The following is a 21,508-nucleotide window of genomic DNA, read 5'->3' as shown; positions in this document are numbered from 1 at the left end:
TAATAATAATAATAACAATAATATTATATGTTGTTATATTTAATAATAATAATAATATATTAATAAACATATATGATATATTACGTTATTATATTTAATAATAATAGTAAAAATAATAATTTCATATAATTATATATATTAATATATTATATATTTATAGATTATAATAATAATAACAATATATTATTATATTTAATAATAATATAATATAATAATCACATATATTAATAATAATAGGTCATAATAATATATAACACACAACTCATTATACATTATTGACACAAATCTTAATCCTAAATAATATTACTCATTATACATTTTCCTTATTTCCCTCCAAAATTTTGGCGTAAATATCAGATATCCAATCTGATATGAAATATCTAATTTTTATCGAGTATCCAATCTTAGGTCAGATACTGAATTTTATAGACATAATTTTCCCAAAATATTCCCTATGATTGAAGACTCGACAACATCACTTTTTGTGGGCTATTTTGACGAGTTTTGGGAAAAGTCACATTTTGGGGCCCAAATGATCAAAAAAAGTTTGATAATATATCATTAGTTGTCTGATATTGTCATCTTTGGTAAGTCATCATTTGAGAAAGGGTAAATATATGAGAAAAACTTGTATTGACTTGAACCTAAATCATACTACTTTGAGAAGAGCACTTAGTAAATGAGAGAGAATTGATGACCCTCTTCAAAATGAAACATGGACTTTTGGTGGGAGACTTCCACATTTTGATAAGAAGCTATCCGATGATGTGAAGGAAGAAATTACATAGGTCATAATAATATATAACACACAACTTATTATACATTATTGACACGAATCTTAATCCTAAATAATATTACTCATTATACATTTCCCTTATTTTCCTCCAAAATTTTGACATAAATATCGGATATCCAATCTGATATGAAATATCTAATTTATTATTGGGTATCTGATCTTAGATTAGATACCGAATTTTACAAGCATAATTTTCCCAAAATATTCCCTATGATTGTAGACTCGACAACATCGCTTTTTGTGGGCTATTTTCACGGGTTTTGGGAAAAGTCACATTTTGGGGCCCAAACGATCAAAAAAAGTTTGATAATATATCATTAGGTTTCTGATATTGTCATCTTTGGTAAGTCATCATTTGGGAAAGGTTAGGTATATGAGAAAAACTTGTATTGACTTGAACCTAAATCATACTACTTTAAGAAGAGCACTTAGTAGATGAGAGAGAATTGATGACCCTCTTCAAAATGAAACATGGGCTTTTGGTGGGAGACTTCCACATTTTGATAAGAAGCTATCTGATGATGTGAAGGAAGAAATTACATTTTTTTGGCACTCTAGCTCAAAAGTATCACCTAATGCTAAAGATGTGTTAAAGTTGAGAATTGGCATCAAAGACCACATGCCACATCCTAAACACTATTTGGAGTAAATAAAACTATCTTGTTCAAACAATTTAGAGAGAGTCATCCAAGTCTTCATATATAACAAAGGGCTTTTGAATATTTGAAGCCATTTTATTGTGTGCCACTTAAAATTCAAAATATATGTTGTTGCAAATATCATGTCAAGTTTTCTATGCACCATGAACTATTACACTCCATTCATTTTACTTTGCATAGTAAAGAAATGTTGGAGAATTGTGGTGCTAGTGGGCTTCCAAAATCATTAAAAGACTTTCTAGATCAATTTTTATGTCATACAACTGATAGTTGTTTCTTTTATACAAATGCATACTTAAATGAGAAGTGTTCAGAATGTGGTGGTTTATCCAGGTTTGACACATGTTTCCATGAGGGGTGCAAAGAAGATCTTTTAAAGAAAATAGTTTAAAAAGGCATATGAAATGGTGAAATACACATTGAAGAGTGGGGGTGAGGGTTCTAGATGTGAATTGGTTGCAAAAGAAATTAGTGTGGCTAGTTTTATTTCATATTTCAAGGTAAATCTTCTCTACAAGTTTGCAAGACATAGTCATAGGTCTTAGTGGTTGGATTAATAATTTAGAATTTGTAAGGAGAATTTTCCCATTGGCACTATTATATCAGTTGTTGACTTTGCTAAGAACTACACATTGCAACCTCAAAATGAGACACAGTCTCAATATTACAAATCCATTCAGATTTCTATTGTCATCCACATAACATATAAACATGCCCCTGATAGTGCAAAAGATAATTAGAAGATTATTACACAGTATCATTTTTATATGAGTGATGATAGATCTTACTTTTACAAATTTGTGCAAAATTTTTTCGAGGATTATTTTGATTTCTTATAGCAGCATGCAATTTCAATGGATAGACATATCATTTGGTCAGATAACTTTATAGGTCAATTCAAGAATGCTTGCATTTTTTATTGGTTGTGTAGGATGCATGTAGTTAGGGGGGTGCCTCATATTTGGAGATTTTTGAGTCTCGCCATAAAAAAGGGGAACATGATGGAGCATGGGCATGTGTGAAGAGAGCTCTAGTTAAGGAGCAATTGAAGATTTTAGGAGTAGAGCTTCTTGATGCTCGTAGCATTGATGATTGGTGTAGTTTAGCATTATCACAAGAGGGAATCATGATTTAGTGGTACGTAGGTCCCTTTGGTTGGTTGAGCAAGGGTCTAAGGTGATAGATTAGATTTTTCTACAGTGAGAGACTCATAAAAAATGCATTCATTTTGGTGCTCTGATTCTAGTATGTGGACTATTTGGACATGATAGCTAGCTTGCTTTTTTCCTAGTTGTTTTTAGTGTGATTGGGATCACTGTGAGTTGAGTGAGTGGGTGGACACATGAGATACACATTATCTTAATCCATTGTCTATCATACCCTCTATCAAAAATGATGACATTGAAAGTTCACTTGAGCATAACCATCTATCAGATCTTCTTTAGCCAGGACATGTCTTTGAATTGATTGCACCATAGGAGAATGATGACAAATTTGATTATTGGTTAACACATTGTGTAAGAGGTAAAAAAAATCTTACACAACTGATCACATATTATGATGGATTCACATATCCTACTAGTTTAGTGGTTGTTGCTGGAACATGACTATGGACATACATGCTTAGAAGGAATGGAATTCTTGCATTTGAAGACTATCAAAAGAAAAAAAAATTCCCATATATTCTCATCTTATTATAGCAAAAAATGTAAAGTTGTTGAAGCATCAAGGAAGATCAAAAGTAAAATAAGTTTTTACTATTACTAATGTTGATCATGAAGCCCTATTGGAGACCCTAAAACAAAGAGAGGACCCTACTAAAACACTCAACTAGGTATATTTACTTCTTATGCTATTTTCTTCATAACGATTTAGTGAACTGATGATTTTCTTGTTTAATACAATAAGTTACTAATTTTTTTATGATATTGGAATGTAGGTACATCATGAAGAGTAGCCATGCATGAAGATAAAAAGATAAATAAGAAGCAGAATGAAGAAAAATCTATTGTATTTTTGACATAATGATTTTTTACAATACTTTTATTGATACTATGATTTTTGACACAATGGTTTTTGTTAGTTAGGTATTGATGTAATAATGATGAAACACTTGATATATTGTAAATGTGAACTTGTTGATTTAATGTAAGAAATAAAGATGATTTTACTTAATCCAATCTGTGTGGTGGGACATAAAAATTGATGATTTTAATACATATTGAAACAAAACTTGCATCGTGCTAAAAGCCAAAAACTTGAGAGAGGTAAAAAAATAATGTTTTTTCTTCTAATACTAACCCTAGTAACAACCTTTCTCTAGCCATAGAGACACTTCATCATCCACGGCCAGCCCATACTAAGGAGTCTCCAAGGTGCTTTAAGTGCGTTTCGAGGTCCACCTTTTGAGAGTCGTAGCTCAGAGCTTGTAAGGGATAATGATGAAACATCTAATTTTATAGGACAATAATTTCAAGGATAATAATAACCTATTTCATTTTTGAGAGATCACATTCCATTTGGATTCGGCATAGTGATCTCGTTTGATGCAAATACTCACAGTGTGTCTTAGTTCATAGGTGCATCACAATGTAACTTTGAAACCACTAATCTTAGCATCAAATCTTTAGTGCAATTAGCTTTGGATGGGTGGGTGAACCCTATGACACCCTTTTTTCAGCCATGGAGACCCTCCATCATCCATAGCCACGACATACCGAATAGTCTCCAAGGTGCTCTAAGTGCATTTCAAGGTCAATCTTCCAAGGGTCATAACTTTGAGCTTGTGAGGGCTATCAATGAAATGTTGAATTCTAAAAGATGGTGATGTAAAGGCCTAAAATAACCTATCTCATATTTAAGAGATCACATTCCATTTGGATTTGGCACAACAATCTCGCTTAATGCCAAAACTTGCAGTATGACTCGATTCATAGGTGCACCATAGCATAAATTTGAAACCACTGATCTTGGCATCGAATCATTCATGCCATTAGCTTCGAATGGATAGATGAACCCTAGTGACCCTTTTTCTACCCACAAAGACCATCCATCATTCGTGGTCACCTTGTACTGAGTAGTCTCCAAAGTGCTCTAAGTACATTTCGAGGTCAATCTTTCGAGGGTCATAACTTGGAGCTTGTGAGGGCTATCGATGAAATGCTAAATTCTACAATATGGTGATGCTAAGGCTTAAAATAATTTATCTCATTCTTGAGAGATCACATTCCATTTGGATTCGACACAGTGAACTCACCTGATGCCAAAACTTGTAGTTTGCCTCAGTTCATAGGTGCACCATAGCGTAACTTTGAAACTGTTGATCTTGGCATTGAATCATCAATTCCATTAGCTCTAGATCAGAAAGTGAACCCTAGTGACACCATTTTTTTGGCCACAAAGACCATCCATCATTTGCATCCACCCCATACCAAGTAGTCTCCAAGGTGCTCTAAGTGCATTTCGAGGTCGATCTTCTGAGGTTTGTAACTGGGAGCTTGTGAGGGCTATCAATGAAACATTAAATTATAAAGGATGATGATGCCAAGGCCTAAAATAACCTATCTACTTTTTGTGAGATCAATTTGGATTTAGCATAACGATCTCGTTCGATGCCAAAACTCATAGTGTGCCTTAGTTTATATGTGCACCACAGTATAAATTTGAAACCATTGATCTTGGCATCGTATTGTTAGTTCCATTAGCTCCATATGGGTAGGTGAACCCTAGTAACATCCTTTTTCTAGCCACAAAGACCCTCCATCTTCTATGGCCACCCCATACTGAGTAGTCTCCAAGGTGCTCTAAATGCTTTTTGCAGTTGATCTTCTAAGGTTTGTAACATGAAGCTTGTGAGGGCTCTCGATGATAAATAAAATTCTATAGGAAGGTGATGCCAAGGCCTAAAATAAACTATCTCATTTTTGAGAGATCACATTTCATTTGGATTTGGCATAGTGATCTTGCTTGATGCTAAAACTCGCAGTGTACCTTAGTTCATAGGTGCACCACAATGTAACTTTGAAATTGCCGATCTTGGCATCAAACCATCAATGCCATTAGCTCTGGATGGGTGGGTGAACCCTAGTGATACCTTTTTTTTGGTCATCGAGACCATCCATCATCTACAACCATCCCATACCAAGTAGTCTCCAAGGTTCTCTAAGTACCTTTCAAGGTTGATCTTTCAAGGGTCATAACTCAAAGCTTGTGAGGGCTATCAATGAAACATCAAATTCTATAGTATAGTGATGCCGAGGCCTAAAATAACCTATCTCATTTTTGAGAGATCACATTCTGTTTGGATTTGGCACAGTGATCTTGCTCGATGCCAAAACTTGTAGTATGCTTCAGTTCATAGGTGCACCACAATGTAACTTCAAAATCGCTGATCTTGGCATCAAATCATCAGCACCATTAGCTTTGGATGGCTGAGTGAACCCTAGTAACACCCTTGTTCCAACTGTAGAGACCATCCATCATCCATGACCACCCCATACAGAGGAGACTCCAAGGTGCTCTACGTGTGTTTTGAGGTCAATCTTCTTAGGGTCATAACTTGAAGCTCATGTAGGCTATCAATAATCCCCTACCAAGTTTGGAAAACTTTTCTAATTAAGAACTTAAAGTTATAGAAAAAATAGTTCAAAAGTTGCAAAAGTTGCAAAATTGCAATTTTGTAACTTTTTCTTGCAAAGTGAAAATGAGTGCAAAGAGTTAGTTAGGGGTTTGAGCATGACCATACAAGGTTGGAAACACCTATATAAGGTGTGAAATGATAGTATGCATTAATGAAGCCAATTTTGTTAAGTGGATCAGTATGGGTAATCTGATCAATGTGAGAATATAGATGTTACTCATATGGATATGGTATTGGGGAACCAAGTTAAAAAGGTTTGATCCAATCAAGTCTCTTAAGTTGGGATATTTTGAGGATATGTTGAAATTGAAAAGTTGTAGTATAAAGATAGTAACAAAATGAAGGGCTAGTTATCAAAGATTATGAGTCTAGGAATGAATTTGTGGTTGGGAATAGAATCCATGGTTAAGGAGTGGAGTCCTTAAGTGTGTTGAGATTAGATTTGAAGCCAAGAGTTAGTTTCAAGGTTGAAGGTGGAGTTTAAAATCTGATTTGGGGTTATGTGAACCTTGTGTAGGAGGTTAAGAAGTGTGTTTATGTCATGATAGCACTTCAAATTAAACATTGCATCCAAATATGATAATAAAGTATGTTAAAATGTTATTCACAAATTATTGCATTTGAATCAAATATAAATGATATTCCATTAACATGAACAATACACATGATCCATGATAGATTGAACAATACTAGATACTAAATTAATATGTATATCATTGTGCACATAAATGAGAAAAATATATATCAAAATACATGTATCCATAGACAAATTACAGAAATATATATCAAAGCTCATGTATCCATAGACAAATTACACAAATATATATCAAAATACATAGATCCATATACAAAATGTGGTTGATCATGGCATTGGAATGTGTATAATGTTGGCCTGATTTTTCACAATGTAGAGATTAAGGGAAAATTTAGTGAAAAATCATTTAAGTCTTTAAAATGTTGCAGATTTGGGTTTTGTTCCTTGTATTTTCAAATCCTTTGATTTGTCCTAGTTTTGAAAAAATGCTTAAAGTATTTTCAGAGAAATGTTTTAATTATATATTTTTCCACCTAAGGAAGGGCTTGCACAAGCATGGGTTCATTTTAATATTTTTTAAACCTTGCATGGTCATGCTTGGTTTGAAAATTATTTAATCAATTTTATTTGAAAATGCCTTTGATAATGCAAAGTCATTACAATTGTTGATCTTGTTCAGATCAACGGGTATCACATGCCTGCAATTTCGATATGCAAGGTTTTTAAATAATGCAGGCATGCGACTTGGTGACACATAGCCTTTACCTTTCTAAATTTTAGTGAATCATAAATTGTCAGGAACTTTTGTAGGTTTGTCAGTACTTTTGTGCACGTTCTGATTTTCACACAATATCATTGATGGAGTCATCGGCAGAGATATGCAGTTTATCACCAAGAAGCATCAACCATTGATTTCATTTGAAATAAGGGCTAGCACTTTCTTGCAAGAAGAAGCTGCAAGCCAAATAAATAATGTGGGGAAGAAAATTTTTGATGTGTGGCAAGCTCTGACAAGATGGGCCCACCATTCTCAAGGATGGATGTCTTCCGTGGCAAGTGTGAGACAAGTTGGGATGATTAGAGATTTTTGATTTGTCACTTTGATCAATGTGGTGATAAGGATGCTTGATGTTATAACCATTGATCTGTTAGAGATTAAAGGCCAACGCATGCCCACATTTTGAAGATGCATAAAAGATAAATAATACGGGAAAGCAGAAATTGGACAAGTGGCAAGGTGGGGTTGGATAAGTTTTAAATTGTATGCTGCAATGTGCCACATTGAAAAAATGACTGCTGATGTGTACTATTAGATGTGCCACTGAAGAGGTTTGACTGCCGAATGGAAGTAAAGTTTTATTAGCCATACATCTTGCAAAGATCTACGGTTAGTGCAATCCTACATTATGAAGCTACAAATTAGATAAGAAAAGCGAGAATGCGCCTTTGTGACACATGTCACAGTGGGGCCAAATTTTGGAAAAATATATAAGTCACGCCATGTGGTTTGCTACTTGTGCTTAGCTAGAGATACTTATGATGTGTGCTCGAAAGGTATCAGAAACAAATACAATAGTTAGAACATGCGGATTAAAAGCAGTCATGTCATTGGCTTAAGTGGATGATGTGAGTGTAGAATCAAGAGTTGTTTCTAATCGTTGATCTTATCCTGATCAACGAAAGGTGCTTGCCCGCAATTTGAATTTGAGTAAAGTTTAAGAAAAGAAAGAATGTTCCATGTAGACACATGTCCATGGTGACGTCCAAAGTTTTAACTCAAAAGCTCTGCAGGGCATAATCAGTGTCCCTGTAGATCTTTTGAAGATCGATGATTGGCACAAACCCACAATTTGAAAATGCTTGTTAGATAAGAAAAGCGAGAATGCACCAACATGACACATGGACTATGTGATATCAAGTACTTTCTCACTAAGAAGAAGATATGGGATCTGCTGGCATGGAATGTGTCAGAAGGCACAAACTCATATGGCAGTTTCTTATTGGTCAGTATAGCTGACTTTTTTTTATTAGAAAATGAATTAGTCTGATCGTTGATCTTGTCTTGATCAATAAATGATGCTTCCCCAAAATTCTAAGGTGCAAGGAATTTAAATAATGTGGGAAAGTGCTATTGTGACACATAGCCTTGTTTTAAAAGCCATAATGCTTGTTGTTTCTTAAATCAGAGCCGTCTGATCTAGTGAAAATCTATGAATGGGATTCAAACTTGGGTGGAAATTGGAGGTAACGGTTACTAAGAGTAAATATGATTCAGATTTTATGCGTGTGATTTCAATGTATGAAATGAACCCACTATCTCACCATTAATGAATCACCAAAGCACAGAAAGAACATCAAGGCATACAAGATTTTCAGAGCCAGGACATAGAAATTCTTAGCTAGTGCTCTAGTAAAATTGCAAAAGATATCACATAGTGCAGAAATATGAGTTTTGGCAGGTAAGTACTTTGTGACTTTCTAAGAAATTCAAAGTATCTGTTGTTGCAAAATTTCTAGGGTTTTATTCAAAATGCCTCCCCGAAAAGAATTCACCGATCAAACAAAATATTTGAAACATTCTGTGCAGGATGACTTTCTTGAACAATTCCCCTTGTTAGTGCATGAAATAACTAAGGGGAGGGAACTCATTCCAAAATATCCAAGAGTAGTTGTAGCAGAAGGTTTTTATGACAAAGCTAATTGGGTAAGAGATGCCTAGGTTTCTATGGGGCGTATGGAGTTGTTTAAGAAATGGTTTTCAGAGTGAAAATTGGACACTCCTATGAGCAATGTTTGGGAGTTCGATATTGGTAAATTAAAAGTCCCCACAATTTTCTTTGATAGTAATTTGTTGATGGATCTAGCAAAGAAATATGATCCAATTATAGGGTGGGTAAAAAACCATGCTGGCGTGAATCTATTTAGGGTTTGTCCTGAATTGTTTAGTGAGGTCTTCAACCTCAATCCCAACCATGCTATGCATGAAAATATTAATATGGATGACCTTTAGGCAAGGTATGATGCACAAAATATTTACCTAAGAACAAGGCCACTGCAAGAGCATGCTACTATAATTGGCACCTTGTCTGTGATTACAGCCAGTACCCCAGAGCCATTCTTGAGAAGACATTTCAACCTAAGAGCTCAAGCACTATATTTTTCTCTTTTCAAGATTTTTGGGATAGATGAAGGTGATCAAATTCTATGTTCTATTTTCTTATAATGGCTCAAACCCTTCAATTTGGAATGAGTACTATTATGGATTTTGCTACTTTTCTTGCAAAAGAAATTCACAATGGCCTAGTGGGGATAGCAAGGGGAAAAGTAGACAAACCATTCTGTTGGTATTGGTTGCTTATGCATGTATGCTTATACAAGGGATTCACCTTTTCCTCCAAGGGTATGGAGCTGGAAACAACCAGGGATGGGCAGAGGAATCATGTGTAGCTATGGAGTGTAGATATGACTTCAAAAGCTATAGATGCTAGCTATGTGAGATTTGATAGATGCTTTGCTTTGAAGCTTAGGTTGCTTTGGAAAGGTGACAACCCCATAATTCCACAAGCATTGTTGGAATTGATTAGACCTAAAGACCATGCACAAGGATTATTGGTTAGTCATAATTGGGGGGATATAATCCCTTATAATGTTTCAACTATGATAAGAGTATATGGTTTTGTGGGAAAACCCCATGTGTTGCCCTTTCATGTGCCCTTGAAGATAGGGATTGTTGAGCTCTTATGGTAGATAGGCACTATAGATGAGAGGGAATTGTCTAAGAAAGGCACCTTCTTTCCAATTGTTGTTGTAGTGCATGATTTTGTTTTTGTCAGAAAAAGATGGAAGCAGCTTAATTTATTTTTGGAAAAATATAACATGATAGAGTCTCATGCCAAATTCATTGATCCTAAAGGATTCTATGACTTCTTAAAGGAAAGGGTGAAAGCTTCTCGTATGTTTCATCAAGTATACTATCCAGAAGACATAATAAGAAATGTTTTCACATTGTAGGAACAAGAAGTGAGAAAAGAGAAATGGATAGTTTTCAGTAAGACCTTAGAATTAATTAATGCTTTTGACCCCCAGTATGACCCATTGAAAGATAAGAAATACTAGGGGGCTAAAATGCACACATTAATGAATAATTTTGCTGTAATAATTCAAACCATGAATGAAAAGAAAGCTATGTATGTTGAGACACATCCAAACAAGGCTGCAGAAGTACAAAGAAGGATAAGCAGTAGAAATGTGGTGGCTCCTTGCCAATATACATTGCAGAGAACGGTAGGTTATGTCATGATTCAAAATGTGCAACAGGCACCCCCTCATCAGAAGCCAAGGTCAAGTAGTCCATCTGCAGCTAGCTCTCAAAAAAGGCAAAAATTAGAGCAGGGGTCTTCTTCTTCTCAAAAGGAACAATACTCCCCAAGCCAGTCCTCAATCTAGATAGATGATGAAGCATCTCTAAGGGAACAACTTAGACAAATGGGTGTAGAAGGGGATTTGATTATTACTTCTATAGATTTGGATGTTGGAGAGCCACAAGAACCTCCTACACCTTCCTTGGACCTAACCATTGCTAATTACCAAGGTAAGGAAATCGACCCAATAGTTGCCCAAGCTTTTGAATGATTTGTTAATGATGAAAATTTTGTAAAATCTAGGGCTTTTGCTCAGTTTTTGTGGAGATTAAATATGGGAAATTTTTAGAAAGCTTGTGAGAAATTTAAGGCTAAGCAACCAGATAAACCTGACCAGTTATTAAGGAAGAGGTGAAATCAAAATTTTTAAATGATTTTGCCTAGTTTACTCCTGAAGCTGGGAGGCAAATAGTTAAACAATCAGGAGTCCTTATGCTAGAATGGGATATAGCAAATGCTATTGTTTTTTATTAAGTAAGGAAGCAGAAGGATGTTTAACTAAGGACTGCTAAAGAAATATTATAGGCTCATAGAGGAGTCAAATTTAGTGATGACCACCAAGCCCTTGTTATATGGTCCATGGAAAAGAGGGAAAATACCAGGATGCATGAGATTCCCACTACAGAGTATACTGGTACATTGAGAATATTTAGGGCTGGTGAGGTAAGTAGTAAACAAGTAATTGGGATGGCATGGTGTCTAGCCAAGAAGAAGAAAAAATTTTCCAACTCAATGCTAGATTTGAGGAGGTATTAAAGGCATATGAGGAGAGGGGTATGCAAATACAGTCATTGGAAAATAAAGTAGCCCAAATGGAGAAGATCCTTGGAAAAAGAAAAATAGGAGAGACTAGTAAACCCAAGATTACATACCCCCCAAGGCCACCTATTGAACCCTTCAAGTCTACTCCAATTATTGAGATACCTAATACTCCAGAGAGACCTCAGTTCTATATTGTAGATGATTTTGAAGAAGAGAAGAATAAGTTGTAGATGAAGCCTTCTGTGAGAGAATAAATAAGGTCATAAATGAAGCATGCCATCTATTGTGGGCAATAACAAATGAGGAGTTGGTTAAAGTGCAGATATTTTATAACTCCATCTGAAAAGAATTGGTTAATATGGAGGCAATTGCAAATTCCCTGATAACTATACAAAAAGAAGTTCTAAACTTTGATTGGCCAGATGACATTGTTTATAATAAGTGGAAGGATAAACTCATGTCTACAAAGTAGATGTTAGAAGATGACGAGGCAGAAGATCATGCAAGTGTAACTGTTACTTTAACAGTCGATGATAAAGATAGAGAAAATCCCCAAGTTAAAGTAAACTTGCAAGTAACTGAAGGAGACACGTCACTTTCAAGCCTCATGGTCACTTATTCTGAGGAATCAGATGGACAAAAGAATCAAATTATTGTGTTATGTCAATTCCAGAGGATGTAACAAAAAGGGCCCACAAAAGGAATGTTTGATGTAAAACTTTTCCTGTTACTCACATTTTTGTCATCTTGTGATAAGTGTATGTAAATGTTTCTTGTAAAAGACAACTGTCACTTTCTCTTAGCCTAAAGCTTGTTGCATCTCACACTATTTAAGTGAGATTCTAGGGCTAGACAATGGTCTGAATTCTATTTTTCTAAGTTATACTTATCTATTTTTGTCCATTGTTTTGAGAAAATTGGTGGTGTATTTTTTCTACTAGATATTGAGAATACATGAATATAGAATGATCTGTGTTTCTTTCTAAAGGTCATTCTAAGTTTACTATAAATTGTATACAATTTTCAAGGAAAATGAATACAAATTATGAACTATCCATATATTAGTTCTTGCTGAACTTTTTCTCCTTTTGATTACTTGGTTATCTTGATGTTGTATGACTAAAGGCTTGTGCAATTGAATGCAATTCAGTTAGGTTGTATATATGTTTATCACTGCTATTAATTTAATGGATTAAGTAAAAGCTCTGATGAATGTGATAAGATTGTTGTAGTACTGGAAAGGATTTTGAATGATGAGTTCTAATCAGAATTGTTGATAAAATTTGTTGTAAGGCAAAAAATTAGATCTATAAATTTGTAGTAGACTCTGAACCCTAATGGATTAGGCACTGATCAAATTTGATCTAGCTAAAAGAGAAATTTGTCACAAATGGTTGTCAAAATGCAGAATTAAATCAATCTTACTTTTATTTCTTGAATATTTCCAAAGTTGGCCTGTACTTGTTTGCATGGAATGTTTTAGCTTTAGTTAGCCACTATTGCTAAAAACACTTGCAGATCTATAGAAGAGTTTTGGTCATATCTGCTATATGGGATGTGTTTATCAAATTCTCAAGAATTGTACATGTATTTGAGGATTTGAGATGAGAATTAGAATGAAACTAAAATAATCCTCATACAGTGTTTCCTAGTCTTGAATCATCCCTGGGTATACCCACCCTGGTTTTGCAGAGCTTGAAGAGCAGAAAACCACCCATGGTTTTGTTGAAGTTGGGCCCAAATGCTTTGCACATGAAATTGGTAATAAGAATTGGCTACTCTTTAGATTGTGTGAGTATTTTCATCTTGGTATTAAGCATTTTTTTGCTTAGTAGTTTTCAAACACCACCATATAATATCAATGTTTCTATAAACAATGTGGCATATGCCATCTCAAAATGTCTCACGACACATTGTATGACAATTATACTATCCTAGGCTACTAGTAGATGATCAAAATGTAGCCTCTTTGCTGAATTAGGTGGATCAGATGCCTCCTACATTAAAAAAAAAAAAAAAGGAAAACCCAAAGTTAGACTACTAAATTTATATCATTTTTTGTATTTAACATTGAATTATTCAAATGCATAATGATATTTTTTTTAATGAATATTTATACTATTAAAATTTCATAATAAATACCTCTCTCATTGATCTCTTATGTAGTCAAGAATTCTCTCATATGCCCTTAGCAATGCTTGTACCTCACTAATTGTGGCCTGTGTATGTTCAAATATGTTTGTCAAATGAATCTACAACTTAAACTATAACATTATAATTCATAACATGCTAAATTTATAGCATATTTAATCAAAAATTCAAACTACAACATACTATTATAGGCTCCTACTTAGGTTATAGTGGTTGCATCATCAAAAATACAAAAATCTCCCATCTAACCTCATGTCCACTAGGAGTTTCCTATGAGATAAAAAATAGTAGTTTTTAATATCACAAAAATCATTTTTGAATTTATTTATGAAGATAGGGAAAATAAAAAATAAATGATACTTATACATATAATGGGGCTCTCAGTGTGAAAGAAAATGCTTGAGCATCTACAATGCAGAATCTATATGGGCTCATTGCCAGTAGCCACACCCTACATACAATAAAGAATGTAATTAAATTTCATTACCACAAACATTTTACAAGAATGCATCAATATTTAATCAAATATAAAGCACCTAATTACCTTTCCTTTGTCAATGGATCCTGGCTCATCCCTCACACTTTGTCCCCCAGGGATAGGTGGTACCTACAAGATAAAAGAAATATTAGAAACCATATATGCTACAATATCAAATAGAAAAAATAATGAGAACACAATATAATGTATCATAGATGTCTCAAGGCTAAATAAAATAGTCGACAGCATGGCATCATCAACCTATCTCAACTCCTCCTTGGTATCAACTAAACATGAATAAAGATCATATACATGTATAAGTTAGTATGAACTAAAAATTAAAATTACTCTATTATAAAAATTAATTTTAAATTGCATATTTCATAACAAAAAAATGCATACAAGTATTGACACATAAGGAGTCTATGCCCCTACGTGCCCCTCCTCTCTCACATCAAGGTTTATAGCCTCTACACATGCATCTAGTGTATCCTTGTCTAATAAAAATTGATGCATAAGAAGATCACCTATGGGACCCAAGAAAATATTCTTGCACATAATGCAAGCATGAGGCACACAAATGTGTAATGAGCTAGCCAATGATGAACTTGCTCTAGCATCATCAACATGGTGAGGTAGGACTGACCTAGCCTAAGATATCAACAGGCTATAAGTCTATGGAAGGATCTAATTGTCTAAGAGCTAGCCTCTGCAATAATATCAGGATGCTACACTCAAGGGGGGGAGACATCAATAGGGGGGAAAAATGTGCCAGCTTTTTTCTGCTGGGAAGAGGATCTATGCTAAGGAGCTCCTCCTACACTCATGTTGGGCTTCATGCTCCAATAGTTCACCTTGACATCCAACACAATTTTTTCATACAATTTCCTAAGGAAATAAAATGGCACATCTAAATTTCTATGTGGAGGGATATCAAAAACCATCCACCAATGATCCCAAAATTTTGCACATATGGCATCATTTGTGCACCATTTAATCGATAGTTTGGGTTTTTTTTGATCGACCAGTAAACTAGTTTTTGAGTTTGCAAAAAGGGCAACCAAATCATCTTTTCTTTGATTGAGGGCCACAACTTCATCATAGTCCAACTCATCATCAAACATCTCATGCATTTCATCAAGCCAATGAAGAGTGGTATTTTGTTCATTGGTAAGGGTTTTAATGTTATCCAATATGGTGTTTAACATTGATAACATAGGAGCCAATGCAGGTACAATATTATATGTTGTTTGCAAATCCCTCAATTTAGTGAGATTTCCAATTATTGAATCCTCAATTCGAGGAGGGTTTTGATAGCGTAAAAGATCATTTGGTGGATGATTTTTCTAGGGCACTAGATATTTTGGTGGGGGGTTACAAGGAACAATAGTCTTTGCCTCAATGTCATCATTTTGGTCATCCATACCTATTGGGGGTTCATTTTGCACAAGACCAGTGATAGGAATCTATTTTGTAATTCCTCTCTTGAAAAGCTAATGCTTTTGAGATCAACTAAAAGGTTTTGTATTTGTCTTGCGATGCACCATAATCTGCTCAGTTCAAGATAAATGTGAGTGTTCACAAGGAGGCCTTTGCTGGTTCTATTATGATCTTAGAATGAAGTATATTTGCTTGTTATCTCAAAATCACACACAAAAAGAACAATTTTTTTTTGTATTTTCTGATTTTTTATGAATGCAAGCTACCAATGCAACTAAAATGCATTCATATTTTATCAAGGTTTTAGCAAAGCAAATAATGAAAATAAAAGGAAATAAATTGAAATTGAATATCCTAAACAAAAATAAGCTATAGAACACAACATTTTGTGAGTTAAGCTTTCGAATAAATTGGTAAGAAACCAATGAAAATAGGAGTAGCACTTCCTAGAATCCACTGATGCAATTGTCGGTGAGAAACTTTAATGAAAATATGATGTTTCACCTTCCATCAAATCACAAGGCCACAAAAATTGTACTCATGTGAGATGGAAAGCTATGCAAACATAATTTGGTGATCACTTCTCAAGCTTGTTACGTTAGTAGGATTCGTAAATTTGTAGCAAACACCAGAACTAAAGAATCGCACAACTAAAAACCACACAATTAACTTTTGGCTCAATCATAATCTCATGAATAAAAATCACAAAAATATGAGACATTCAAGAAAGAATCAATACACTCCAAATGTGAGCACCAAAAACATAATTTTATTGCATAATAACGATGACGTTTGTAACATTTTACAATGGGATATTTATAAGAATTTGTCTCCTCAATTTGTATTGAGAGTGAGACATATTCCTTATACAATAAAAATGCTTTCAACTAATAAAACAAAATAAATGTATACATACTATCAACTAATCTGGTGCTTAGAGGGACTCCATCCATATTTTTATTCATTAATTAGATACATAGGCCCTTTACATGTCAAAAAGAAAAAAAAACATGAGAGAAAGTAGGAGGATGCCATTAGTCGAAGTGGAAGTGCATGGAGGCATAAAAAATGGAAGTTGGTCCTTCACTAGGCATGTGTCGGAGTTAAACTGTTGTTAGCATGCACTCCCGATGCATGGAAAGTGCTATTTTTAGAACTGGTAGTTTACTACCAGTGCACCTATGAATTATGGAGCTCTAGACCTATAGACCTTCGCACCTAGAAAGCTATGGACCTACACACATCAACTGAGTCAAAATCTAAATTTTTTACTAAGTGTCAAAATTGAAATTTTGGCACCTAGGTTTTGTTCATCTTCATCCCAAAGCTATGTTTGGATTTTTTCCCTTGAATTTCTCTATCATCTCAATAATTTTAGTTGCATCTAGAAGATCTAGAGCCTCATATTTATCCTTCAACTTCTATCTATAGTTGTCCAACTCAATTTGAGTCTTTGCAAAATCTCTGAGTTTGGTGTCCAATTCTAACAGTGCTTCTTTTGTCCTAAAGGCTTGTCTGATATCTTCACCATTAGATGCTTCCTCTAAGGTCTTCTTGAAGTTTTCTACCACAACCTCAATAGGCAATAACTTCTTATGATCATCATCTTCAAAAATATCCAAGAAGGCATCATTGTAATGTCTTTCTACTTCCAAAATCCACTCTCGGGCTTGATCCTTGAGCTGAAGTATCTCATCATATAATGTTTCCATTATTTTATTTACATCCACTATCTTCTCTATCCAATCATCAATCATATCTAGCTCTTTTCCTATATATACATCAATCAAAATAGGGTACCTTTTCCCTTTTATGGCTTGTAGAGTGGGAAAATCCTTGCTCCAAGCCCGTACCTCATCCATGATACTAAAGTCCTGCCTCAAAATTGCCACAATCTTATTCACATTCTCCTATGTAGCATGTAGTAACTTCAAATTCCCTATGATTATAGTGACACCTCTATATTTGAGGCTTTTTCACCATTCCTGACAAGCTTTCAAAAATGGATTGAGTCATACACCTTCCCCTTCTCTAAGAATTGTATTCAGAGTTTTCTTGGGGTGCTCAAAATCAAGAGGACCAACTACTTTGGCTAAGTATCCCTTGAGGATCTCAACTTGCCTTTGAAGTGTTTGAAGTTCAATCTCAACTTGTTCCATGTGCTTAAGAACCTCTTTATCTCCCATAGTCATCATTTATTGAGTTGAATCCCATGTAGGACTTCCCAACATAACATCTTTCACTTCATAATCCTCAAAACTAATAGCTTCTGTATATGTACCTTCAAGAGGGAGGGCAACTCGTGCAAATAAATCCTAGTTCTATATGGTAGTGACAAATGCGAATGGCATTGCATCATGTAATGGAGACTCAGGTTTGTTCAAGATCTCTACAATATCACAAATATCATCCTTTGAAGCACGAAACTAAGGCTTAGCACTTCTCATTATCTCCTTTTACAACCATCTTAGTGTAATGTCCCATTTTGGGACATTAGGGTTTATATCCTTATTGTAATATGTTTTCTCCTTTTTTCCTCTCAAATTGCAGGTCTTTCCTCTTTTTTTCTCTTTATTTTTTCCTTACTTCTCATATATCCCTCCATATTAAAATTTCTTTATGTATATAGTTTTCATTCCTAGGAGTCACGTATATTAATTATATTAATTATATACTTATAATAATAAGCTTGATATGTTATATTAATAATAATTGTATTATAATATATATTATTCTAATAAAATATCAACTATAAATTATATTACTATATTATAATAATTTATAGTATCATATCTTAATCATATTATTATTTATTTATAATATATTAGATTATCATTTACATAATTCCACATTGCTATTATAATGCAAGGATATTATATATAATTTTACACATAAAATATTATTACTTTAATATTTTTATTAATAACACTTTATATATAATGGTTTATTTATTATTTATATTACATGTCAGAATGGGGACATTACAGTCCTCCCCTCTCGAATTTTCTTCCCCTCAAGAAAATCTTTCATACACAAGTTTTTCACAAACACAAAACATACTTGCATTCAAAAGACCAAAAAAATTATGAAATATACATTGAATGAAAACATGAAGCATACATGATGTAGATAGATCATGAAAACACGAAGTAGACACGATGCAGAAATATGAAGGCACGAAGCAAACACGAGAAAGCACATCATGCATAACCTTGATTAGATCCTAAATTAATAATGCGCAATGACTATACTTCTTCATTGGTCTTATGAACTCTACAACCACAAATAAGCATCAGTACATGCATGTGTGTGTGTGTATATATATATATATATATATATATATATATATATATATAAACTTCAAAAAAATTGAATAATAATAAGTTAATCCAAGCTAGTTCCATACTAAGCCCAAGAGTGGAACTTTGGCCCCCTTGGCCCCAGTGGCAGGTGTTAGGCATCCTCACGAGGTAGTCTACTTAGTGGATAGCTTGTTTGTCTAGAAAGGTTCTTGTAGAAAGAGTCATTACTATCTTTCCTTTAACTAGCACTACAATAAGGTGTCCTAACCACTCTCCCTTGATTGCAAACTTCATAGGAAAGTTGATAGGGTGCCCTTACTAACTTCCCCTTAACTAGTACTACAATAGGGTGTTCTCCCCTAATCACATACTCCATAGGAAAGTGGTAGGGTTCCCTTACTATCTTCCCCTTAACTAGTACTGCAATAGGGTATCATAGCAGCTCTTTCCCTATTGTAGACTCCATAGGAAGGATGGATGCCCTTATAGTCTTTCCCTTAACTAGTACTACAATAAGGTGTCTTAACAGACCTCCCTTAATTGCAGACTCCATAGGAAAGTTAAATATGGCCTTTCCCTTAACTAGTTCTACAATAAGGTGTCTTAACAGACATCCCTTAATTGTAGACTCCGTAGGAAAGTTAAATATGGCCTTTCCCCTAACTAGTGCTACAATAAGGTGTCTTAACAGACCTCCCTTAATTGCAGACTCCATAGGAAAGTTAAAAAAGGCCTTTCCCTTAACTAGTACTACAATAAGGTGTCTTAACAAACCTCCCTTAATTGTATACTCCATAGGAAAGTTAAATATGGTAGGGTTTCTATATAGTCTTTCCCTTAGCTAGTACTAAAATAAGGCATCTTATAGACCTTTCTTGATCGTAGACTCCATAGAAAAGCTACTTGAAATCCCTATATCATTTCTCAAATAATCAATTTTACACCTTTATGATTACATTAGTTAAGAAAACTTACAATTTCATATTTTTAACTATGGTTGAACTTTCTCAAAGCTCCATTGGCTTCCCTCTCTGTTCATTGACTGAAAGTTATTGATGTTCCCTCGATCATATCTCATCTTCTTCTAAAGATAATAAAAAAGGATCTTCAATGTTTGTCTCATCAAGATTTAATAACTCGAATCATGAATCCTTCCAATATACATAGTGGCTCATCATGTTTTTTGTTCTTGTATTGACATAAGCTTACACTTCATGATAGAGAGCACTCCTCCTTGAGTAGCTGAAATATTGAATGCATCTATCATTATCTCCAGATGTTTTTGTTGATTTTAGTTCTAAAAGCACCCTTCCAGACTATCATTTTCTCCCAATGGTAGTAGTGGAGGACATGGAAGTTCATGCTCCAACACTAAAACAAGCATTGATTTGTCTTTAGCAGTGTCACTTTGCTGGTTCTCATGCTTAGTTGTAGAAATAATTACTCATTGTCTATTACATATAATAGTATTTGACTCCTTAGTAACTTCTCTCTCTATGTTGATGTCTATTCACACTATTAGGTTTATCAGTAGCAGTATTATGTGCCTTTGTTGATGTTTTATCCAAAGGGTTTGCTTCCTCTGATCATTATTTAAAATCGGACTTGTATTTGATAGTGGCTTGGCATTGATAGCTTCTTGTCTCTACTCACTTTGGCAGTAATTATATTCTTAACGTCAACCAAGAAAGTATTTGGTATCTTATCCAATCCTTAGCACTTACTATTATCCATGTTAATTGCTTCTATTTTCTCCTCATTTTTAGAGCCACATGGAATGCAACTGTATGAAATAAACATATGCCATATGAGAAATTGGTGGAAGTCTCTCACTATTTTGAATTTGTTCCTGTTATTACTAAATTTAAGATCTACCCATGCTATCTAGATGTATTTCATTGCTTATGGGTTTATGGATTATCATTGCTATTATTTTCCATCTGCATTCCACATATTGTGACTGTGCATGGTCTATAATGTTTTTATTTTTTCATTAAGATGTAGAAATCATCACACTGTATGTACTGTAGTTATTTAGAAACATCAAGATAATGATATTAATGTGATCCAAAACCATATTTTTGTATAAGCCATTTATGATTCTTCTCTAATATTAAGAGCCTTGCTTTTATTGTTTCCTTTCATTCAATTTGTCCATCTGTAAGTGTCTCCCTACTATCCTTTGATAGGAATGATAGAGTTATAGTACGTGAGTAGTGGGAGGCGCTATTGGCTCATACTTATTCTTCTCATTTATGAATTATTATTTTTATTTTCATATTCTTTCTTATTTACACTTCTTCAATAGTTATTCTATGTCAATTT

The sequence above is a fragment of the Cupressus sempervirens genome, chromosome 8, assembly GCF_028749045.1.
Source record: "Cupressus sempervirens isolate cs-2001-9-10 chromosome 8, ASM2874904v1, whole genome shotgun sequence".
NCBI classification, from domain to species: Eukaryota; Viridiplantae; Streptophyta; class Pinopsida; order Cupressales; family Cupressaceae; genus Cupressus; species Cupressus sempervirens.
The sequence above is the reverse complement of the archived record's forward strand: the minus strand, read 5'-3'. Positions refer to the sequence as shown.